This window comes from Hyperolius riggenbachi, chromosome 11 (assembly GCF_040937935.1).
Source record: "Hyperolius riggenbachi isolate aHypRig1 chromosome 11, aHypRig1.pri, whole genome shotgun sequence".
Taxonomy (NCBI): domain Eukaryota; kingdom Metazoa; phylum Chordata; class Amphibia; order Anura; family Hyperoliidae; genus Hyperolius; species Hyperolius riggenbachi.
In genome coordinates this window covers 72,149,652-72,175,448 of record NC_090656.1, presented here as the reverse complement: position 1 = coordinate 72,175,448, position 25,797 = coordinate 72,149,652, and positions in this window count along the sequence as shown.

Sequence of the window (25,797 nt, the reverse complement as noted above, 5' to 3'; positions counted from 1 at the left end):
CATGTTGCATCAGCCACTTGGTGATCAAACGTAGCCCACACAAAGAGGGAAACAAGCACACAGGGGGTAAGAGGCGCCCAGCACAGAATTAAAAACAAAATAAAAGAGAAAAGGGGGAGGTGGCTTAATTAATTATTTTTTATTAACACAGGCAACACGTTTCGTGGGTCTATGCCAACTTCCTCAGGCAAAATAAAGTACCAAATGGTTTCAAAAGCCAGGAAAAAAGAGGTCTCTTTGTTAAGATCATGAGCTTGTCTGAGGGAAATCTAGTTACATGACTATGTGCTCTATAAAGTGCTTTGAAAGCTCTAAGCGCTACATAAATAAGTAGTATTAATAATAATGAAAACGTACTCCAGAAGAAAAACAGTAGCATCCCTTAACAAACAAACAAAGATAAATAATGTCTGTGTACATGCAAAAGTTGTGACGATCTTCTATATCTCTCCTTGAAGTGTTCTGCGTTATACACTTAAGGGCCATAAATAAACATTTAATTCAAAATGCATTTCATCTGGGAGCAGTGTCCTCAAATGACTTTCTAAGCTTCTGCTGATCGATAAATTAATCTCCAGTGTTTAGCTTTAACTAAGATTAGACCACTGCCTGTGCAAGCTTTTTATTTTACATTATTTTTTTTTCTATTACAGTGCCTTTAGAAAGTGTTTAGCATGTTCTGTTTTGCATAAACAGCAAGGAGGCTTTCAGAGAGCATGTTATATACAGCTATTAAATATCCCTGCTCTATAAAAGTTCACACTAGTTTAGTAAAAGGCAAGGAATTACTGTAAAAATGGCTGGATTTTACACAAACCAGGACCCATTATTTTCCTCCATGTGGCGTTGTTTTTTTTTAATTGGTACTGAATTCCTTGATCAGTGCACAGCCCAATCTCACTATTGGATACTGGTGAATTGACTAGAACATATGGGATTCTCAAATCAAATTTGTCAAATCAAAGTAGTGAATAAAAGTTCAAAGGATCACTGCAGTAAAAATTCCAACATTCTGCTATCACTACAGGCATTCAGGATACAGAATGTAATCGTTCTTCTATGGTGATTACTAGTCCACACACACTTTAAATAAATTAAGTAATATCTTGATTATTTGTGATTGGTTGCTTCAGAGGACAGTTTTAGAATGATCGCTGCACAGACATGTTGTTTTGCTTTCTGCTGAGTGGCTCATCCTTGTTTTATGAATGACTGGGGGAGGTGGAGGATGATGAGCGGGTGGCTCCTTATTGCAGGTATTTCAAAATAAGTTGCTTAAAGAAAAATAGCGGTCAGTCATTCAATAGTGATCCCCTAAAATCGATCTCGAATGACCTCCTCAGTGACATTGGGAGACACCTGTGTGTGCTCTAAATATATCTCCAAGATCATTACAAATAATTATTATTTTGGCTGAAGGACGTAAACCCTCTTTTTGTAAAAATTTCCAGCCATCTGATCTCTCTGCAGTTGATATCCACCCTTAAAATACACCTGCACTAAGAGATACATGGAGGCTGCAATATTTATTTCCTTTTAAACAATACCAGTTGTCTAGCAGTCCTGCTGATCTGTTTGGCTGCAATAGTGTCTGAATCACACACCTGAAACAAGCATGTGGATAATCTCGTCATACTTCAGTCAGAAACCCCTGATTCGCAAGCTTGTTCAGGGTCTAGGGCTCAGGCTGCTTTCCCACCAGGACGTTGCGTCTTAAGGGACGTTATAGCTCGCATAACGTTCCCCTAACGCAACGCCTGGTGGTTTGGTGGAGGACACTACCAAGAGCCGCGTTACGCAGCTCTTGGTGCGCCTTTTCTGTGCTATGGATGCGGAGACCACGTGATCCGCATCACATGGTCCCGCCAGCCAATCGCCGCTCAGAGCGGCGCTCCAGGAAGTAAACACTGTACGTCACACCGTGCAGTGAATATTAATTAGCCATGTGGCTGGCCGAGGAGGAGGAGGGGAGACCTCCTCCTCCAACATTACTGAGCATGTGCAAACAGTCTAACGCGGCTTAGCCGCATATAACGCACAGCATGCAGCACTTTAACTTGACATGCTGCGTTACAATGTAACGCAACGTGGGCTCTGTGAACAGCCCATTGATTTTTCATTACTGTGCGGTGGGCTGCATTACAGGCTGCTCTAACGTGCGCCTGTAACGTCCCACTGTGAAAGCAGCCTCAAAGTACTGGCGTCAGAGGAGCAGTGGGACAGCCAGGCAATGTGCATTGTTTAAAAAGGAAATAAATATTTCCCTATTTTTCTTACTTCAGATGTGCTTTACATTTAAGATGTCTTTTACACTTTAGATGTCTTTCCATCCACCCACAATTTTTGTGCTGTTGTCTGCAGCAGATCTCCAGGCAGTCTCCGGTCCATTCATAGAGGATTGCCCTACGTAATGCAACTGGAACTTTAGTGTCAACCATGTGGTTACAAAGTCACTATTAGTTCAGTACCCTGGAGAGCTCCAGCAGCATGGTAACTGATCTTATGAGCTCAGACAACCACATCAGATAATGAGCAGAGACTTTTAACCATAACAGCTCACTAGTTCAATACGTATTTTGTATTGTGTGTCTATTAAAATGTACCATGCACTTACATTAGTTAGGCAACCCTCTATATGTGAGAAAGTAAAAAGAGCACTCTAAAGTTGACCTGGACTCAGAGCTTTCTCTCTGCTCTACAAGATCAACAACAGCATAATGACCTTTAAAAAAAAACAAAAAAAAACATTTCTTTGTTACAGCTGATACAAATCCTGCAATAAATCTGCAATGTGTCTACTTCCTGCTTTCATGGAAGCAGACATAGGGTTAACATCCTTTGTTTATAAATTAGCTGCTCTGCCAAGGTAGCCAGCCGACACAGCTGAAAGATCAAATTACACAGGTGATTAGTGACAGATAAGGGGGAATTAGACAGGCTTAACTCTTTAATTACATAAAGGGTGTATTTGTCTGTGTTGTCCTACTGCCCTGTTCAGGTACACTTTAAAACAACCCCGAGCCCAAAAATAAAGGGTAAAAAAAATAAAATAAAAATAGCCGGATCAGGTAGAGCAGGGGTAGGGAACCTTGGCTCTCCAGCTGTTAAGGAACTATTAGTCCCACAATGCATTGCAGAAGCCACAGTCATGATAAATAAAGGGAAATGCATGCTGGGATTTGTAGTTTTATCACAGCTGGTCCTGGAGAGCCAAGGTTCCAGCCTGTTACCGCCGCTCTCCACCGCTCCTGTGGCCAGCAATCATTCAGTTTCGTTTTTAGTGATGCTGCAGCTTGCCTCTCTGCTTCTCTTCACAGAGCAGAGAGGCAGGGGAGGGGCGGGATAGAAGTGGTAGAGAGACTCGAAGGAGAGAGATAGAGGCGGGGATAAGCGCACAGAGGCAGGGAAGAGGCTCCAGAAGGAGGGGAAGGGGCGCTTTGCAGGAGTGCCTCTCCTGCTTCCCCTAGTTATCTAGCGACAATCCCATTGTCGGCATTTTCGGGGGTCCGCAGCGGAGAGAAGGGGACGGAGATCGGCACACAGAGGACACAGATGCATGTCATTAAGCAAAGACCATGCCTCTGTGTCCCATTTACATTACAAACAAATGCCTCGGGTACACTTTTAGGCTGCAGTTACAAAATCGTCAAGTTTACAAAAAAAAAAAAAAAACAACAACTAAAAAGTTGTATTAAATGTTTGTTTACAAATCTTTCAGATAAATGAGCTCAGGAATTGAGTTAAGGTCACAAAAGGTTGACGAGCGTTCTCTGGCTCTTACCAGTCTGATAATGCCGCTGCTTCTCACTTTCTCCACTATGTGTAGAGAATAATTCTGAAAATATTGACACGCAGGAAATTGCCAATTACAATATGTTTATTCTGTAAACTTCCATTTGCAATTTTGTTGTTAAATGGTACATAAAACAAATAGGCAAATTTCACAATAACGTGATTTGTCTGTTTGAGCAAAAAGCACAGCTCGGCATTGACTTATTAAAGTTGTTATGCGACCATTTCCATTTGAAATAATCTATGCTGCAAGTGTCTGCATTATTATTACAAAGCGTTCCTGACATAAACAGAAGATAACTGCAGGTCATCACTTTTATCAGCATAGAAAGCGTATATTCCTTATGTAAGTACAGTGGACCGCACATTTAATTCTTGTATATTCTTCCAGCCAATAATGTATCCTGGATTGTTGGTCTACAATACCAGTGCAGCCTTAAAGAACAAGCGACACCCATGGTAACCTAGAAATAAAAAGCACATATATAAGTAGATAAATACTACTTCTACTTACATAACAGATGTATTGTGCTATCCACATAATGATTCCTGTGAATTTTATAAAGGAAAGGCAGAAAATCCTGTTCTAGGCAGTGGCCATTTTGCCAAGCTAATGCTGACATCATATCCTCCCTGACTCTTGTTCCCCCCTCCCTTCTCTTGCTCATTGTGTATTCATTAGCTGCCCTCCTCCCAGAGTCCTCAGACACTCCCACTGAGGTGTATACTAGGAACTGCACTGTCATTTTTTTCTTTTCTTCTCCAATCGCTGAGTCACCTCAGCCTTGCTTGTATACAACACAAGTGAGCAGAGGTGTTTCAGATAAGAAGCTAGGCAGGGAAATAAAATGGAAGAGGAGGAATATATTATAGATAAAAAGAACCCCCAGCATTCAACTGTTTGGCACTGACTACTAAAGGGCCAGTGCTCCTAAAGTATGTGAAAACTCCAAATCATAACAGCAGAAAATGTTTTGCAAGTTTTGAATGCAGGATTAGCATCTTTATCACTTAAAGGGGAACTTCAGCCTAAACAAACATACTGTCATTAAGTTACATTAGTTATGTTAATTAGAATAGATAGGTAATATAATTTTTTTACCCACCCTGTTTTAAAAGAATAGGCAAATGTTTGTGATTCATGGGGGCTGCCATCTTTGTCATGGGGGCAGCCATCTTTTTGGTTGAAAGGAGGTGACAAGGAGCAGGAGACACAGTTCCAGCAGTCCTGTGTCCTGATAACCCCTCCCAGCTGCACATGCTACACTTCAAATGTCAAATTCAAAATGTAAAAAAAAATATTTGCACCAAAACAGCAGAACAAGAGCAACAACATCAGAAATCCCATCATGCTTTGCACAGCATCAGGGGAAAAAAGCCCGGGCAGTTTTCTTCTGTGCAGCCAAAAATGAGGCTTGGATAAGAGAAACAAAGTTCTGATGCTGTGAAACTGTTAAAGAAACACCAGGCCTTTTCAGTGCTGCTGAGTCGATTTTTAGTCCGGAGGTTCACTTTAATACACTCAGACCAGTTGCTGTTGAAATTTGTTTTTTATGATGACAATACCGCTTTAAAGTGATCCTGAAGTGAGCCTGATCAATATAAGTGGAGCATACAAAGATAAAGGCATACAGTCAGTGGTTACATTCATTTAAAGAGGAACTTTAGCGAAAAGGGGAAAAAAATAAATCAATACATTGCAAAGTGAGAAGTTAAAAAATAGAAGAGACACCAAGGAATGACTAATATTCGCCATTCGTAATTTGTTCTTGCTGTTTGATCCACAATTAGCCTGCAGGTAATCATCTTTACTACTGGCAGACATGGAAAAAAAAAACAGACAGCACCAACTGCCATTATCTATAACCACACCCATTAACAACGCAATAGGCTAAAGGTTTTTTTCATATAGATAAACATGTGCACAGAGGGAGATACTGGTGGCTTAGCAGTTGGAAACAGCTGGTATTTCCCACAATGCAAGAAGGATCACAGGCAGGAAACTGTCAGGACCTAGGTCCTGACATCACACTGTGGAAGGGGGTTCACCACAATATCAGACACACAGTCCCCTCTGATGATCAAAAAAAGCTAAAGATTTCTCATGGGAAAGGGAGCATCAGCTACTGATTGGGATGAAGTTCAATCCTAATTACAGTTTCTCTTTAAAACTGCAGGATAAAATCATTTTTTTCATTCCAGAGCTATATCCATGAGTAAAACATTCAAACTGTACTAAGTGTAATAAGTATTTCAATGTATCTTTCAAGCATCCCTAAGGGCCCTTTCACACCAGAGGACTTTATCGGCGTTTTAACGCCACAGCCGAAGTTGGCGTTTTCTAAGGTAAAATGAAAGTCCATAGACTTTCATTTTACCTTTCACATCTAACTCGGCGTTTTGGAGCGTTGCGTTTCAACGCTCCCAGGAGCTTTTTCAGGGCTGTTTACAGCCGAAGTTGGCTGTTGGCGTTTCAATGATAGTCAATGGGAAACGCCAACTTCAGCATTTTCAAAGCGTTTTCAAAGCGTTTTACAGCTGACTTGTTCACTTATTTTTATAGAAAAAAAAGGACGTTTTCATATGAGCTGTAAAACGCTTTTTTAAAACGCTTTGAAAACGCTATGTATTGGCGTTAAGCAAAAGGCTGACTCTTAGCCTTTTCTCCCACAGCCTCTAGTGTGAAAGAGCCCTAAGGGAATGTCAACATGATAGATGACTTCAGTGACCAATAAGGAAGCATAATAACTTAGCTCGCATTACTCTATAGGTAGCAATACATCTATAGATTTGACAGCCAATTTACCATCCAATTTGACAATTATTACCGAATCGGATGAAAATCAGATGAAAAGTCAGCCCAATCAACAGAGTTACCAATTTCGGGACAATATTGGTTGCATGTATTGACATGCTGGAAAATCTCAGGCCAACATGCTCGATCGGGTACGTGGAGGCAATGGCGTGCAATAATCACACACAATAAATGCAATGGAAACCCCTGGCCACCATCCCTTCTAATGTACGTGTACCCCCTTCCCGTTCCCCATGCAGTTATACTTTACCTGTCTGGTGTCCGGTGCTGTGTCCCGGCTCCTCTTACGGATTTGCTCCCCATGAGGTTGCCAGTGCGTTGCATTATAGCATGTGATTGTGTTTTAGGTTGATGACATAAGTACTGAGGAGGCACTGTCGTAGTGCAAAATGATCACAGATTGCATCCCTGCACTGGTGAAACTCCCTCTCTCCAAATGCTGCATGACTATACAGTATATCAGTTTTAGCTTAAAAATACTCCATCTAGGACTTCCATTTTTTTCTTAAAGAAGATCTGAGACGAAGGAATAAAAAAGTTTTATACATACCTGGGCTTCCTCCAGCCCCCTTAGCACTGATTAGTCCCTCACCGTCCTAATCCATTGCCCGCAGCCTCTGCAATTCGGCCTGGTAACTGCGGGAGTCAGGGGCTTACTGCACATGCGCTTGCGAAGAACGCTCCAAGCGGTGGGAGCGAGATGGGGGAGCATGCTTGTCTGCACTGTGCCTGCGCTTACTGGTCCAGATTATGGAGACTGCAGGCGGCAGAGGAACGTGACGAGGGGGTTATCAGGCCAAAGGGGGCTGGAGGAAGCTCCAGGTATGTATAAAACTTTTTTCCCCTCATCTCAGGTACACTTTAAGTAAAAGTGACTTTTTTTTACACCATCTGTTGTGCTATGTTTGCAAATTTACATATACATGACTGTTCAATGGGATTGCAATAATAATGCAATACTAGAGATGCAAAGTGAAGAGAGTTGTGTACTATTCTTTATATCTTTGCTATAACAGTATAGTGTGCTACATGAAAATGCACTATTATCCCATGTACAATATGGCATATAATACCCTGAGTATGCTGGAGAAGGTAATGAAGAAACACTTCCCCCAGGAACTAAATAACCTTGCTTTAAAACTATAAAGATTATGGAGAGATGGCTCAGAACACACTGGACAGTTGTGGCATTTTTATTAGTATAATGCAGTGTAGAGGAATAAGACTTTAGAAACACTTTATCCAATCAAGGAATCGCCCATTTGCAAAATAAAAATGTGCAACGCTATTGAAGAAATTTTCATTGCCTTTTTTGGACATGCAATATCAAAGTGTGAAATCAACTTCTTGGAAATTGAAACGGAATTAAGAAAATCAAAGATGCTATATTAAACCAGCCAGCTCCTGAATATTTGCAGTCTTGTATTTCTATGGCAGAGAATAAATGAATACCGATTCAGGAACAAATAAAAAAATAAATAAAAAGAAAAAAAGAGATACTCAAAAGTGATAGGATGAACTATGAGGAAGACAGAACCTTCTCCTGGAATAACAGGAATGGGGGGGGGGGGGGGGACTTAACGACACATAAAAAGGAACACATTTGGGCAACAATGATTCTGACTATAGTCCACATGCCTGTTATCTTCAGTCAGATGGAGACCAACAGATAAATAGTATTCTGAAGAGGAGATCTCTTTATTGACAGTAAAAAAAAAAACCCAGAGAGGTAAAAAAAAAAATGGATATTAACCACTTGAGGGCCAAAGTGGTATCCCCCCTAAAGATCAGGCCTTTTTGCCTTTTCTTAGTAAAATGGCCACTGCAGTTTTAAGGCCAAGCTGCAGGGCCACACAACACAGCACAGGAGTGATCCCCCCCCCTTTTCTGCTTATGAGAGCTAATCGCTCTCAAGTGCCCCAGGGGGACAGCCGTGTCACACAGCTGTCCCCAGTACAGCGCAGCTGCAGATCGCAGCACTGTACATGTAAATACGCCGTCTAACAGTCTCCCGAGTGGCAATTGCCACTCAGAGACTGAAGGCGGGGCAGAGCTTCGCCCCCCGAGAAGGAGATGTGCGTGCAGCCTGCGCGCGATCTCCTACAAACTGCAGCCCCAGGTCTTGACGCCGATTGGCGTTAGGCGGTCCTGGGCTGCTGCCGCGGCCACGCCCATGGATGTGGAGTGATTTTTAGGTAGTTAAAGAACACTGAATTGGGGAAAAGGTGTATTTTTACTTAGCTTCTTTCAGACCTCCATATTCTTTCAGGTCCCTTGGTGTCCTCTGGGTCCCCTCCGTTGTACCACTTCCCCTAAGAAAGATGTGAAACTGTTCTAGTCGCAGCTACTGTGCATACATGGTCCAGGTTGTGTGCTATCTTGATTTTGCTGTCATTGCTGGGAGCATTCTGTGCATGCTCAGTACAATTCTTGTGAGAGCTGCACAAGCACAAAGCATGCTTGGGAGTGCAATCAAGGTGGCGCATGGATGGGCACATGCTCCAGTTGCAGATCTTTCTGAGGGGCAGTGGCACAGTGGAAAGGACCTGAAGGACACTTATGGTGACCACTAATGATCCATTTTTTTTTCATCCAATCTTACCAAATCTATGTAGTATAAGGGTGAATTGAGTGACTATACTGAATGGATACTTCAGGCAGTTACCTTGTATTACATAGAAATGGTAAGATTGGATGAAAAAGATTGGATCATTAGTGGCCACCATAAGAAACCTGAAAGACTACAGGGAGCTGAAAAAAGCCTCAGGTTAGTAAAGATCCACTTTTTTCCCAATTTAGGTGAGTTTTAAAGAAGCTACAAGTTTTGTGGGATCTGGAGATCTGGATGAGGTTCTCAGAGACAAGTCAACAAGCACAAAATAGATTAGAGTTTAACCACTTACTGACAAGCTGACGCATTAAAACGTCCTGTTGGAGCCTGTTAACGGCTCCAGGACATTTGAATGCATCGCTCGCTCCCTCTGCCACTGTGCACTTGTGCGCGCCTCCCCCGCCACCGTAAATAGTTGATTCAGGGACTTCGCTTTTTAATCTATTTTTTATGAGGGTATATTACTATTACTTTACTACATAGGGGCTTGTAATTATGGAAAGAAAGATAGAAAAATGACACCTACTGTATGATTCCCAATAATATATTGTCGCCATACAATAGGGACATAATTTAAATAGTCTAATAATTGGGACAAATGGGCAAATACAATTTGCGAGTTTTATCCACAGGAGAATGTTTTATTGTAAAACTATAATGGCCAAAACCTGAGAAATAATGATTTTTTTCCATTTTGTACTATCCACAGAAAGCCTAATTGGTGGCAAAAAAACAAGGTATAGATCATTTTTTTGCGATTAGTAGTTATACAGTTATTGGTGAATAAAAGGGAGGAGCACTGACAGCTGAAAATTGCTCTTGTTCGTTAGGAACCCTTATGGGGTGAAGTGGTTAAGTGTGTTTTGAGACTATAAACTATTGCAATTGTTTATCTAATGAGCACTGCACAAAATGATGCTATACAGATTTCTATAGTGAAAATTTTCTGTAAGACTGGGTTCAAACAAGACACAAAATTGCACCCTTTTCTGCAAAGGATATCAACGGATAAACAATGAACAGCAGATCCAATCAGGGGCCTCTCTAGCCATTTTGTCACTCCAGACAAGAAATCCTGTGGGGCCCCTTTCCCATTCACAATATGGTCAAAGAAAACACATTTTCCTTACGAATTTTTTTTATTTTTACTGTGAACATTCAGGAAAAGTGAGAAGTTTTTTATTTTTAGGACAAAAATGTGCAAAAATTGCCAAAAACACAAACGTATTACAATATTATTTTCAATGCCATTTTTGCTCAACAGTTTAACCACTTCCCGACCGCCTAACGCACAGCGGCGGCCGGGAAGTGGAGCCCTTAAGGACCAGCTCACCCACAGAGGTGGCGGTCCTTGTAAGGGCATGGGCGGAGCGATCGCGTCATCCGTGACGCGATCCTCCGCCGGCGCCTGTCACCGCTCCCCGCGATCTCCGCATACAAAGTGTATAATACACTTTGTAATGTTTACAAAGTGTATTATACAGGCTGCTTCCTGCCCTGGTGGTCCCAGTGTCCGAGGGACCACCAGGGCAGGCTGCAGCCACCCTATGTCGCACCCAAGCACACTAATTTCTCCCCCCCCTGCCCCAGATCGCCCACAGCACCCCTCAGACCCCCCCCCCCTGCCCACCCCCAGACCCCTGTTTGCACCCAATCACCCCCCTAATCACCCATCAATCACTCCCTGTCACTATCTGTCAACGCTATTTTTTTTTATCCCCCCCCTGCCCACTGCCCCCTCCTGATCACCCCCCCACCCCTCAGATTCTCCCCAGACCCCCCCCCCCTGTGTACTGTATGCATCTATCCCCCCTGATCACCTGTCAATCACCTGTCAATCACCTGTCAATCACCTGTCAATCACCCATCAATCACCCCCTGTCACTGCCACCCATCAATCAGCCCCTAACCTGCCCCTTGCGGGCAATCTGATCACCCACCCACACCAATAGATCGCCCGCAGATCCGACATCAGATCACCACCCAAACGCAGTGTTTACATCTATTCTCTCCTCTAAACACCCACTAATTACCCATCAATCACCCCCTATCACCACCTGTCACTGTTACCCATCAGATCAGACCCTAATCTGCCCCTTGCGGGCACCCAATCACCCGCCTACACGCTCAGATTGCCCTCAGACCCCCCCCCCCCCTCTTATCAATTCGCCAGGGCAATATTTACATCTGTCCTTCCCTGTAATAACCCACTGATCACCTGTCAATCACCTGTCAATCACCCATCAATCACCCCCTGTCACTGCCACCCATTAATCACCCCCTGTCACTGCCACCCATCAATCAGCCCCTAACCTGCCCCTTGCGGGCAATCTGATTACCCACCCACACCAATAGATCGCCCGCAGATCCGACATCAGATCACCACCCAAGCGCAGTGTTTACATCTATTGTCTCCTCTAAACACCCACTAATTACCCACTAATTACCCATCAAACACCCCCTATCACCACCTGTCACTGTTACCCATCAGATCAGACCCTAATCTGCCCCTTGCGGGCACCCAATCACCCGCCTACACGCTCAGATTGCCCTCAGACCCCCCCCTTATCAATTCGCCAGTGCATTAGTTACATCTGTTCTTCCCTGTAATAACCCACTGATCACCTGTCAATCACCTGTCAATCACCTATCAATCACCCCCTGTCACTGCCACCCATCAATCACCCCCTGGCACTGCCACCCATCAATCACCCCCTGTCACTGCCACTCATTAATCAGCCCCTAACCTGCCCCTTGCGGGCAATCTGATCACCCACCCACACCAATAGTTCGCCCGCAGATCCGACGTCAGATCACCTCCCAAGTGCAGTGTTTATATCTGTTCTCTACCCTAAACACCCACTAATTACCCATCAATCACCCCCTGTCACTGCTACCTATCAGATTAGACCCCTATCTGCCCCTAGGGCACTCAATCACCCGCCCACACCCTCAGAATGCCCTCAGGCCCCAGCCCTGATCACCTCGCCAGTGCATTGCTTGCATCTATTCCCCCCTCTAATCACACCTTGAGACACCCATCAATCACCTCCTGTCACCCCCTAGCACACCTACCCATCAGATCAGGCCCTAATTTGCCCCGTGTGGGCTCCTGATCACTCGGCCAAACCCTCAGATCCCCCTCAGACCCCCTTCCGATCACCTCCCCAGTGCATTGATTGCATCTATTTTCCCCTCTAACCACCCCTGAGACACCCATCAATCACCTCCTGTCACCCCCCCTAGCACTCCTATCCATCAGATCAGGCCCAATACAACCTGTCATCTAAAAGGCCACCCTGCATATGACCGTTTCCACAAAATTCGCCCCCTCATAGACCACCTGTCATCAAAATTTGCAGATGCTTATACCCCTGAACAGTCATTTTGAGACATTTGGTTTCCAGACTACTCATGGTTTTGGGCCCGTAAAATGCCAGGGCGGTATAGGAACCCCAGAAACTGACCCCATTTTAGAAAAAAAACACCCCAATGTATTCTGTTAGGTGTATGACGAGTTCATAGAAGATTTTATTTTTTGTCAAAATTTAGCGGAAATTTATTTTTGTTTTTTTTTTCACAAAGTGTCATTTTTCACTAACTTGTGACAAAAAATAAAATCTTCTATGAACTCGCCATACACCTAACGGAATACCTTGGGGTGTCTTCTTTCTAAAATGGGGTCACTTGTGGGGTTCCTATACTGCCCTGGCATTTTAGGGGCCCTAAACCGTGAGGAGTAGTCTAGAAAACAAATGCCTCAAAATGACCTGTGATTAGGACGTTGGGCCCCTTAGCGCATCTAGGTTGCAAAAAAGTGTCACACATGTGGTATCGCCGTACTCAGGAGAAGTAGTATAATGTGTTTTAGGGTGTATTTTTACACATACCCATGCTGGGTAGGAGAAATCTCTCTGTAAATGGACAATTGTGTGTAAAAAAAATCAAACAATTGTCATTTACAGAGGTATTTCTCTCACCCAGCATGGGTATGTGTAAAAATACACCCCAAAACACATTATACTACTTCTCCCGAGTACGGCAATACCACATGATTGGCACTTTTTTGCAGCCTAACTGCGCTAAGGGGCCCAAAGTCCAATGAGTACCTTTAGGATTTCACAGGTCATTTTGAGAAATTTTGTTTCAAGACTACTCCTCACGGTTTAGGGCCTCTAAAATGCCAGGACAGTATAGGAACCCCACAAATGACCCCATTCTAGAAAGAAGACACCCAAACGTATTCCGTTAGGAGTATGGTGAGTTCATAGAAGATTTTATTTTTTGTCACAAGTTAGCGGAAAATGACACTTTGTGAAAAAAAACAATTAAAATCAATTTCCGCTAACTTGTGACAAAAAAATAAAAACTTCTATGAACTCACCATACTCCTAACAGAATACCTTGGGGTGTCTTCTTTCTAAAATGGGGTCATTAGTGGGGTTCCTATACTGCCCTGGCATTTTAGGGGCCCTAAACCGTGAGGAGTAGTCTTGAAACAAAAATGACCTGTGAAATCCTAAAGGTACTCATTGGACTTTGGGCCCCTTAGCGCAGTTAGGCTGCAAAAAAGTGCCAATCATGTGGTATCGCCGTACTCAGGAGAAGTAGTATAATGTGTTTTGGGGTGTATTTTTACACATACCCATGCTGGGTGGGAGAAATACCTCTGTAAATGACAATCTTTTGATTTTTTTTACACACAATTGTCCATTTACAGAGTTATTTCTCCCACCCAGCATGGGTATGTGTAAAAATACACCCCAAAACACATTGTACTACTTCTTCCGAGTACGGCAATACCACATGTGTGGCACTTTTTTGCACCCTATCTGCGCTAAGGGGCCCAAAGTCCAATGAGTACCTTTAGGATTTCACAGGTCATTTTGAGAAATTTTGTTTCAAGACTACTCCTCACGGTTTAGGGCCCCTAAAATGCCAGGACAGTATAGGAACCCCACAAATGACTCCATTTTAGAAAGAAAACACCCCAAGGTATTCTGTTAGTAGTACGGTGAGTTCATAGAAGATTTTTTTTTTGTCACAAGTTAGCGGAAATTGATTTTTATTGGTTTTTTTTCACAAAGTGTCATTTTCCGCTAACTTGTGACAAAAAATAAAATCTTCTATGAACTCACCGTTATACTAACGGAATACCTTGGGGTGTCTTCTTTCTAAAATGGGGTCATTTGTGGGGTTCCTATACTGTACTGGCATTTTAGGGGCCCTAAACCGTGAGGAGTAGTCTTGAAACGAAATTTCTCAAAATGACCTGTGAAATCCTAAAGGTACTCATTGGACTTTGGGCCCCTTAGCGCAGTTAGGGTGCAAAAAAGTGCCACACATGTGGCATCACCGTACTCAGGAGAAGTAGTATAATGTGTTTTGGGGTGTATTTTTACACATACCCATGCTGAGTGGGAGAAAGATCTCTGTAAATGGACAATTGTGTGTAAAAAAAATTAACAAATTGTCATTTACAGAGATATTTCTCCCACCCAGCATGGGTATGTGTAAAAATACACCCCAAAACACATTATACTACTTCTCCTGAGTACGGCAATACCACATGTGTGGCACTTTTTTGCAGCCTAACTGCGCTAAGGGGCCCAAAGTCCAATGAGCACCTTTAGGCTTTACAGGGGTGCTTACAAATTAGCACCCCCCAAAATGCGAGGACAGTAAACACACCCCACAAATGACCCCATTTTGGAAAGTAGACACTTCAAGGTATTCAGAGAGGGGCATGGTGAGTCCGTTCAGATTTCATTTTTTTTTTGTCGCAAGTTAGAAGAAATGGAAACTTTTTTTTTTTTTTTTGTCACAAAGTGTCATTTTCCGCTTACTTGTGACAAAAATTAATATCTTCTATGAACTCACTATGCCTCTCAGTGAATACTTTGGGATGTCTTCTTTCCAAAACGGGGTCATTTGGGGGGTATTTATACTGTCCTGGAATTCTAGCCCCTCATGAAACATGTCAGGTGGTCAGAAAAGTCATAGATGCTTGAAAATGGGAAAATTCACTTTTTGCACCATAGTTTGTAAACGCTATAACTTTTACCCAAACCAATAAATATACACTGAATGGGGTTTTTTTTAATCAAAAACATGTTTGTCCACATTTTTCGCGCTGCATGTACCGTATATACTCGCAAGCAAGCCGAATTTTTGACCCCCCAAAAGTGGGCCAAAAGTTGGGGGGTCGGCTTGCTTGCGAGTCATGTGTGGGTGGGTGGGTGGATAGGTGCTGTCCCTCCCCGCTCCCCCCGCGGCCACCGCTGCTATTACCTTAGGCGGCGCCGCTGCCTCTATCCCCGTCCTCCTCCGGTAACTCATTCACAGCAGCGCGCCCCCCGCTGCTGTGATGACGCAGGAAACCATAGAGAGCGGTTCCCATAGTAACGGCATCACGCTACAGGAAGCCGCTCTCTATGGTTTCCTCGTCATCACAGCAGCGAGAGGCGCGCTGCTGTGAATGAGTTACTACCGGAGGAGGACGGGGATAGAGGAAGCGGCGCCGCCTGAGGTAATAGCAGCAGCGGCGGCCGCAGGGGGAGCGGGGAGGGACAGCACCTACCCACCCATACTGGGGCATTATGCTAGCTATATGGGGCACTATACTAGCTATAATGGGGCACTATACTAGCTATACTGGGGGCACTATACTAGCTATACTGGGGGCACTATACTAGCTATACTGGGGGCACTATACTAGCTATACTGGGGGCACTATACTAGCTATACTGGGGGCACTATACTAGCTATACTGGGGGCACTATACTAGCTATACTGGGGGCACTATACTAGCTATAATGGGGCACTATACTAGCTATACTGGGGGCACTATACTAGCTATACTGGGGGCACTATACTAGCTATACTGGGGGCACTATACTAGCTATACTGGGGGCACTATACTAGCTATACTGGGGGCACTATACTAGCTATACTGGGGGCACTATACTAGCTATACTGGGGGCACTATACTAGCTATACTGGGGGCACTATACTAGCTATACTGGGGGCACTATACTAGCTATACTGGGGGCACTATACTAGCTATACTGGGGGCACTATACTAGCTATACTGGGGGCACTATACTAGCTATACTGGGGGCACTATACTAGCTATACTGGGGGCACTATACTAGCTATACTGGGGGCACTATACTAGCTATACTGGGGGCACTATACTAGCTATACTGGGGGCACTATACTAGCTATACTGGGGGCACTATACTAGCTATAATGGGGCACTATACTAGCTATACTGGGGGCACTATACTAGCTATAATGGGGCACTATACTAGCTATACTGGGGGCACTATACTAGCTATACTGGGGGCACTATACTAGCTATACTGGGGGCACTATACTAGCTATACTGGGGGCACTATACTAGCTATACTGGGGGCACTATACTAGCTATAATGGGGCACTATACTAGCTATACTGGGGGCACTATACTAGCTATACTGGGGGCACTATACTAGCTATACTGGGGGCACTATACTAGCTATACTGGGGGCACTATACTAGCTATACTGGGGGCACTATACTAGCTATACTGGGGGCACTATACTAGCTATACTGGGGGCACTATACTAACTATACTGAGCACTATACTAGCTAAACTGGGGCACTTCACTAGCTATACTGAGCACTATACTAGCTATACTGAGCACTATACTAGCTATACTGGGGCATTTTACTAGCTATACTGAGTACTACCTACCTATACTGAGCACTATACTAGCTAAACTGGGGCACTTCACTAGCTATAATGAGCACTATACTAGCTATACTGAGCACTATACTAGCTATACTGGGACATACTGGGGGGATCACGCGGCCAGCGTTTCCTACCCCCGGCTTACATGAGGGTCAATCATTTTTTCCTGTTTTTTGGGGTAAAAGTGGGGGGGTCGGCTTACATGCGGGTCGGCTTGCTTGCGAGTATATACGGTATACAGAAATTTTACTTTATTTGAAAAATGTCAGCACAGAAAGTTAAAAAAATCATTTTTTTGCCAAAATTCATGTCTTTTTTGATGAATATAATAAAAAGTAAAAATCGCAGCAGCAATCAAATAGCACCAAAATAAAGCTTTATTAGTGACAAGAAAAGGAGGTAAAATTCATTTAGGTGGTAGGTTGTATGACCGAGCAATAAACCGTCAAAGCTGCAGTGGTCTGAATGGAAAAAAAGTGGCCGGTCCTTAAGGGGTGTAAAGCCCACGGTCCTCAAGTGGTTAATTCACCATTATTTTGGCAAAAATGAATGCAAAAAGAATATCGGCATTTTCATTTACTACTGCTGTGTGCTAATATTTCCTTCAATTGACATTTTTAAAACTGAATTTAGGGTACAGGCGCCTCCTTTCACAGAAGAATAGGTAACATTTTGTCACTCGGCTTACCAAACTATCAGATGGTCAGTGGTGCTCAAATACCCCTTTTAAAAATTCGAATTTGGTCGAATTCGAATAGTAAATTATTCGAGGTCAGTCGAATATTCGAGTCGAATATTTTTTACTATTCGATTCGACCTCGGACTTCGAGCTCACTATTCGAGTCGGTATTCGAGCTCACTATTCGAGCTGACTATTCGAATTGGCCCAAAATAGCTTCCAACACTTGTTTTGAGGGTGAATGATGCAAGAAACATCTTTTTTTCCAAGTAACAACAGCAAGTGATTATGTGGGGATGTTCCTTTAAAAAAAAATGTGGAAAGAGAAGTTGTGTCCTTAATTTGGTTCAGTAGTGTAGTGTTACTGTATATACTTGTTCTTCTTCTTCTTTATCTTTCTTAATCTTCTTCTAGATCTTCTTCTTCTTCTTCTTCTTCTTCTTCATCATCTTCTTCTTCTTCTTCATCTTCATCTTCTTCATCTTCTTCTTCATCTTCTTCTTCTTCTTCTTCATCTTCTTCTTCTTCTTCATCTTCTTCATCTTCTTCATCTTCATCTTCTTCATCTTCATCTTCTTCATCTTCATCTTCTTCTTCATCTTCTTCATCTTCTTCATCTTCTTCATCTTCTTCTTCTTCTTCTTCATCTTCTTCTTCTTCTTCTTCATCTTCTTCATCTTCTTCTTCTTCTTCTTCATCTTCTTCATCATCTTCTTCTTCTTCTTCATCTTCATCTTCTTCATCTTCTTCTTCATCTTCTTCATCTTCTTCTTCATCTTCTTCTTCTTCATCTTCTTCTTCTTCATCTTCTTCTTCTTCTTCTTCATCTTCTTCATCATCTTCTTCTTCTTCTTCATCTTCATCTTCTTCATCTTCTTCTTCATCTTCTTCTTCTTCATCTTCTTCTTCTTCTTCATCTTCATCTTCTTCATCTTCATCTTCTTCTTCTTCATCTTCTTCTTCATCTTCTTCTTCATCTTCTCCTTCTCCTTCTTTTTCAATATCGTCTTCTTCTTCTTCTTCACGTATTTCTCTTTTCAAATTTTTTTTTAAAGAAATGCAGCTATTTTTGAGCGTAACAAATAGCTGGTGGGCGCACGCATGTTGGAAGCGCCATTGTATGTGCTCCCTGGCAGTGGAAACACAAAGACAGCAGGAGGTAAATTCAGCAGCAGGAGGAGGAGGATGAGTGTGTGGCAGCAGGCAGTCAATGAGGCAGGCAGCTCGCCGTGACATAATAGCCCTGGTACCTAGCGGTGATACCAGGGCTGTAAATAAACACAACAGGAGGTCCCAGACAGCGGTCGTGCAGCCCACATTGTGTCCAATACACAACTGGGACAACACAGTTTTCAACCCGGGCACCTCAGAAAAATTAAACCTTTTTTTTTTTTTATTGGTTTTTTTTGGTTTTGGTTTTACAACCAATATAGCTATTGTTTTGACGTAATAGCTGGTGGCAGAGTGGCAGCAGAAGGTAATTCTGTGTACCCTGGCAGTGGGAAACACAGACAGACAGCAGCAGCAGGAGGAATGGAGGAGCAGTGTGAGCAGCTATTGTTGTGACGTAATAGCTGGTGGCAGAGTGGCAGCAGACGGTAATTCTGTGTACCCTGGCAGTGGGAAACACAGACAGACAGCAGCAGCAGGAGGAATGGAGGAGCAGTGTGAGTGTGGCAGCAGGTAGGCAGCGTGACATAATAGCCCTGGTACCTAGCGGTGATACCAGGGCTGTAAATAAACACAACAGGAGGTCCCAGACAGCGGTCGTGCAGCCCACATTGTGTCCAATACACAACTGGGACAACACAGTTTTCAACCCGGGCACCTCAGAAAAATTAAACCTTTTTTTTTTTTTATTGGTTTTTTTTGGTTTTGGTTTTACAACCAATATAGCTATTGTTTTGACGTAATAGCTGGTGGCAGAGTGGCAGCAGAAGGTAATTCTGTGTACCCTGGCAGTGGGAAACACAGACAGACAGCAGCAGCAGGAGGAATGGAGGAGCAGTGTGAGCAGCTATTGTTGTGACGTAATAGCTGGTGGCAGAGTGGCAGCAGACGGTAATTCTGTGTACCCTGGCAGTGGGAAACACAGACAGACAGCAGCAGCAGGAGGAATGGAGGAGCAGTGTGAGTGTGGCAGCAGGTAGGCAGCGTGACATAATAGCCCTGGTACCTAGCGGTGATACCAGGGCTGTAAATAAACACAACAGGAGGTCCCAGACAGCGGTCGTGCAGCCCACATTGTGTCCAATACACAACTGGGACAACACAGTTTTCAACCCGGGCACCTCAGAAAAATTAAACCTTTTTTTTTTTTTATTGGTTTTTTTTGGTTTTGGTTTTACAACCAATATAGCTATTGTTTTGACGTAATAGCTGGTGGCAGAGTGGCAGCAGAAGGTAATTCTGTGTACCCTGGCAGTGGGAAACACAGACAGACAGCAGCAGCAGGAGGAATGGAGGAGCAGTGTGAGCAGCTATTGTTGTGACGTAATAGCTGGTGGCAGAGTGGCAGCAGACGGTAATTCTGTGTACCCTGGCAGTGGGAAACACAGACAGACAGCAGCAGCAGGAGGAATGGAGGAGCAGTGTGAGTGTGGCAGCAGGTAGGCAGCGTGACATAATAGCCCTGGTACCTAGCGGTGATACCAGGGCTGTAAATAAACACAACAGGAGGTCCCAGACAGCGGTCGTGCAGCCCACATTGTGTCCAATACACAACTGGGACAACACAGTTTTCAACCCGGGCACCTCAGAAAAATTAAACCTTTTTTTTTTTTTATTGGTTTTTTTTGGTTTTGGTTTTACAACCAATATAGCTATTGTTTTGACGTAATAGCTGGTGGCAGAGTGGCAGCAGAAGGTAATTCTGTGTACCCTGGCAGTGGGAAACACAGACAGACAGCAGAAGGGCAGTACACAGCAGCAGCCCACTGTAGGTGTGAAATGTGTGGCTGCAGGCGACGTAATAGTCAAAGTGAACCAGGCTGGCTTAGTGAGCAGGAGCCAGGAGGTGGTAAAGGGTGGTAAGGCACATTAACGATGGTACTAAGTTCCGGCAGCCAGTTCATGTCCCCCTCTCGCCGACAACAGGGGCCAGGAACTCGCCTTCCACCCACGCCTGGTTCATCTTGAGAAACGTCAGTCTGTCCACAGACTTGTGAGACAGACGTGAGCGTTTCTCGGTGACCACGCCACCAGCTGCACTGAAGCAGCGCTCGGACAGCACGCTGGAAGGGGGGCAGGACAGCACTTCCAGGGCGTACTGCGCCAGCTCGCTCCAGATCTCCATGCGCTTGACCCAATACTCCATGGGATCAACAGGGGCATCGCTGTCAAGCCCGCTGTAGGACCCCATGTAGTCAGCCACCATGCGGGTCAGGCGCTGGCTGTGACCGGAGGAGGATGCTGCTGCATGCATCTCCTCTCTAGTCACTGCTGCCGGAGCCTCTACAGTCCTGTAGAGCTCGTGGCTGAGAGACAGCAGGTCTGTGGGGCGCTTGCTGCTGCTGGATGCAGGCACCTGCTGCTGCCTCTGTGCTGGCTGCTGGACAGTGGGGGTGGAAGGCTGGGGGAAGGCTTCCTCCAAGCGCTCAACAAGGGCCTGCTGCAAGCTCCTTATTTGTTGCGCTGGGTCTCCTCCTGCAGGCGGCAGGAACTGGCTCAACTTCCCCTTGAGGCGTGGGTCCAACATCATGCTGATCCAGATGTCCTCCCTCTGCTTCATCTGGATCACCCTGGGGTCCCTGCGCAGGCACGTCAGCATGTGCGCTGCCATTGGGAAGAGGCGGGCCACGTCTGCTGGCACATCGACGTCAGTGCTGTCCTCCTCATCCTCCTCCTCTGCTGCCTCATCCTCTCTCCACCCCCGCACCAACTCAGCTGCACTGCGCTGATCCCCCTCATCAGCAGCCAGGTCAGGGACCTCCACCAAGTCCTCCTCCTCCTCCCCCTCAGAGGTGGACTGTGCAGCTGCTTGCCGCTCCTGCTGGTCCAAGGCTGCCGCTCCCTGTGCCAGCAAAGCATCGAGTGCCCTGTTCAGCAGAGAAACCAGGGGCACCCACTCGCAGACCATAGCATGGTCCCTGCTCACCATGTTTGTGGCCTGCAGGAAGGGAGCCAGCACTAAGCACACCTGCTGCATGTGCCTCCAGTCATCATCGGGGACGATGGACGGGATGTTGCTGGTCTTGTCCCTTCTCTGAGCTGCGGAAACAGTGGCCAGGGCAAGGTAGTGGTTGACAGCGTGCTTCTGTTCAACCAGACGCTCCAACATCGCCAGGGTGGAGTTCCAGCGAGTCGGAACGTCAATGATCAGCCGATGGCGTGGCAGATCCAGCTCCTTTTGCACGTCTTCCAGGCTCGCACAGGCTGCAGCCGAGCGCCGGAAGTGACGCACAACGTTCCTTGCCGTTTCCAGCAGCTCGTCCATCCCCTGGTAGGTGCGCAGGAACTTCTGCACCACCAGGTTCAGCACGTGGGCAAGACAGGGGATGTGGGTCAGGTTTCCCCTGTCTATGGCAGCAACCAGATTGGCCCCATTGTCGGACACCACCTCTCCGACTCTGAGGCCTCTGGGGGTCAGCCAAATCCGCTCCTGCTCCTGGAGTTTGGCCAACACGTGGGCTGCCGTCAGCTTGGTCTTGCCAAGGCTGACCAAGTGCAGCAGCGCTTGGCAGTGGCGGGCCTTCACACTGCTGCTGAGGCGGGGGGTTTGGCCAGGTGTGGCGGAGGATGGCAGAGGATCGGAGGAACCCGCTGCAGTTCCCCTGACCCTGCGGGGTGGCACCACCCACTGTGTTGCTGCTGCTGCTGTGCCCGCTGCTGCTCTCCCATCCTCACCCCCTTCCACCAAGCTGACCCAGTGGACAGTGAAGGACAGGTAGCGGCCTGTCCCGAAGCGGCTGCTCCAGGAGTCCATGGTGACGTGGACCCTTTCACCAACCGCGTGCTCCAGCCCTCGCTCCACATTGGCCATCACAAAGCGGTGCAGTGCAGGAATGGCCTTGCGGGCGAAGAAGTGTCTGCTGGGGAGCTGCCAGTCTGGGGCTGCACAAGCAAGCAGCGCCCGCATGTCGCTCCCCTCCTGCACGAGCGTGTACGGCAGGAGTTGGGAGCACATGGCCCGTGCCAGCAAGCCGTTCAGCTGCCGCACGCGACGGCTGCTGGGAGGCAGAGCCCTAACCACCCCCTGGAAGGACTCGCTCAAAAGGCTCTGGCGTGCCTTTTTGCTGGCACGGGAATCAGCAGACGGAGCAGAGGAGGCCACTGAGGACTGGCTGCCAGAACAGGCCTCAGTGTCGGCGGCAGGAGTTGCAGAGGGGGGAGGAGCAGGGCGTTTCCGCACTCCTGCTGGTGCTGCTGGAGGAGCAGGAGGGCGGGTGGCTGCTGTTGCTGCTGCTGCTGCTGAAGGCTGTGCAGTGATGGGATTGGTGCCACTGCCAGCACCAGATGCCTTCAGCCTCTGGAACTCCTCATGCTGGTGGAAGTGTTTCGCAGAAAGGTGGTTGATCAGCGAGCTGGTGCTGAACTTCAAGGGGTCTGCACCTCTGCTCAACTTCCGCTGACAGTGGTTGCAAGTGGCGTACTTGCTGTACACTGTGGGCATGGTGAAAAACCGCCAGATTGGTGACAAAAACATCCCCCTACGGCATGGAAGCGCTGCTGCCTGTTTCCCTGTGGTGGTTGGGGGGGGGGGGGGGTCTTGGGTGCGGCTGGTGGTGGTACTGGCTGATGCTGCTGCTGCTGCTGCTGAGCCTGAGACACCAGCAGGCTGTGGGACGCTGCCAATGCTTGCAATGATGCGCCTCCTTGCAAGGCCCACAACCGCATCCTCCTCCTCCTCCTCAGAGCTGCTGAGGACGACATCCTCTGGATGTGTTGGCACCCAGTCTCTGTCTGTCACCGGGTCATCATCATCATGCCCCTCCTGAAACATGTCCTGCTCTGATGATGACCCCCCAAACTCCTCTGCTGATGCATGGATGGGACGCTTGACTGTCGCCACAGTCTTGCTGTCCAATCCCTCCTCCCCCAAAGTGCCCATCAGCATCTCCTCCTCCAAATCGCCAACAACAGCATTCAATTGACTCATCATGCCTGGGGTCAAAAGAGTGCTGAGTGACAGGTCGGCGACTGACGGTGAACTGGCCTCCTCCCCAGGCCCTGCTGGGCGGCTGCTGCGAACAGGGGTGGTGGTGGTGAGGGTGGAGGCCTCGGATGCAGAGCTGATGGCGGGCTGCTCATCCTCCGTCATGAGTTGCACCACAGTGTCTGCATCCTTTTCCTCAATGGGACGTTTCCGACCCGGCTGGAGGAAAATGGGAGCAGGTGCTACACGCTGCTGCTGCTGTGTCTCTGCAGCGTGAGTTGCAGATGCTCCTCCTGGGCGGCGCCCAAGGCGTCCACGGCCAGTGGCTATGGGAGGAATGTTAGCCACTGACGCTGCTGCTGCTGCTGCGGAACTGTGCATGGTGGCGCGCCCGCGGCCGCGGCTTGCCACAATGCTGCTCCCTCTCTTCCTGATTCCCTTGCTGCCCTTCCCCTTGCCCAAACCGCGCTGGCTGCCACTTCCAGACATCTTCAATGTTTTGGGCGTATAGACAAAAGTTTTGTAAAAGGGCGGGTGAAAAGTGGGGTACTTTAATGGAGTGGGTTGGTTGGTGAGGTGACTGAGTGAGTGTCCCCTAGTACAGTAAGTAAGTATTAACAGTCAGGAAGTACAACTAGCAGTTACAATAATCAGTAGTAGTAATCACAAGTAAATTTAGTGTGTGTACACTCAGACAGTGAGTGCACGCACGCAGGAGCTAGTAGCCTATGGACACAGTGACTGAGTGTCCTAGACTCCTAGTACGGTAAGAGTAAGTAAGTAGTAACAGTAAGTAGAACTAACTAATAACAATAATCAATCAGCGATCAGAAGGAAATGGAGTGTGGGTGGTGTGTGTGTACACTCAGACAGTGAGTGCACGCACGCAGGAGCTAGTAGCCTATGGACACAGTGACTGAGTGTCCTAGACTCCTAGTACAGTAAGAGTAAGTAAGTAGTAACAGTAAGTAGAACTAACTAATAACAATAATCAATCAGCGATCAGAAGGAAATGGAGTGTGGGTGGTGTGTGTACACTCAGACAGTGAGTGCACGCACGCAGGAGCTAGTAGCCTATGGACACAGTGACTGGGTGTCCTAGACTCCTAGTACAGTAAGAGTAAGTAAGTAGTAACAGTAAGTAGTAGAACTAACTAATAACAATAATCAATCAGCGATCAGAAGGAAATGGAGTGTGGGTGGTGTGTGTACACTCAGACAGTGAGTGCACGCACGCAGGAGCTAGTAGCCTATGGACACAGTGACTGAGTGTCCTAGACTCCTAGTACAGTAAGTAGTAACAGTAAGTAGTAGAACTAACTAATAACAATAATCAATCAGCGATCAGAAGGAAATGGAGTGTGGGTGGTGTGTGTACACTCAGACAGTGAGTGCACGCACGCAGGAGCTAGTAGCCTATGGACACAGTGACTGAGTGTCCTAGACTCCTAGTACAGTAAGTAGTAACAGTAAGTAGTAGAACTAACTAATAACAATAATCAATCAGCGATCAGAAGGAAATGGAGTGTGGGTGGTGTGTGTACACTCAGACAGTGAGTGCACGCACGCAGGAGCTAGTAGCCTATGGACACAGTGACTGAGTGTCCTAGACTCCTAGTACAGTAAGAGTAAGTAAGTAGTAACAGTAAGTAGAACTAACTAATAACAATAATCAATCAGCGATCAGAAGGAAATGGAGTGTGGGTGTGTGTACACTCAGACAGTGAGTGCACGCACGCAGGAGCTAGTAGCCTATGAACACAGTGACTGAGTGTCCTAGACTCCTAGTACAGTAAGAGTAAGTAGTAACAGTAAGTAGAACTAACTAATTACAATAATCAATCAGCGATCAGAAGGAAATAGAGTGTGTGTTGTGTGTGTACACTCAGACAGTGAGTGCGCACACGCAGGAGCTAGTAGCCTATATGAACAGTGACAGTGAGTGTCCCTACGGGTACAGTAAGAGTAAGTAGTAAGTAAGTACAACTAACAATAATCAATCAGTAATCAGAAGGAAATAGAGTGTGTGTACACACAGACAGTGAGTGAGTGCACACACGCAGGAGCTAGC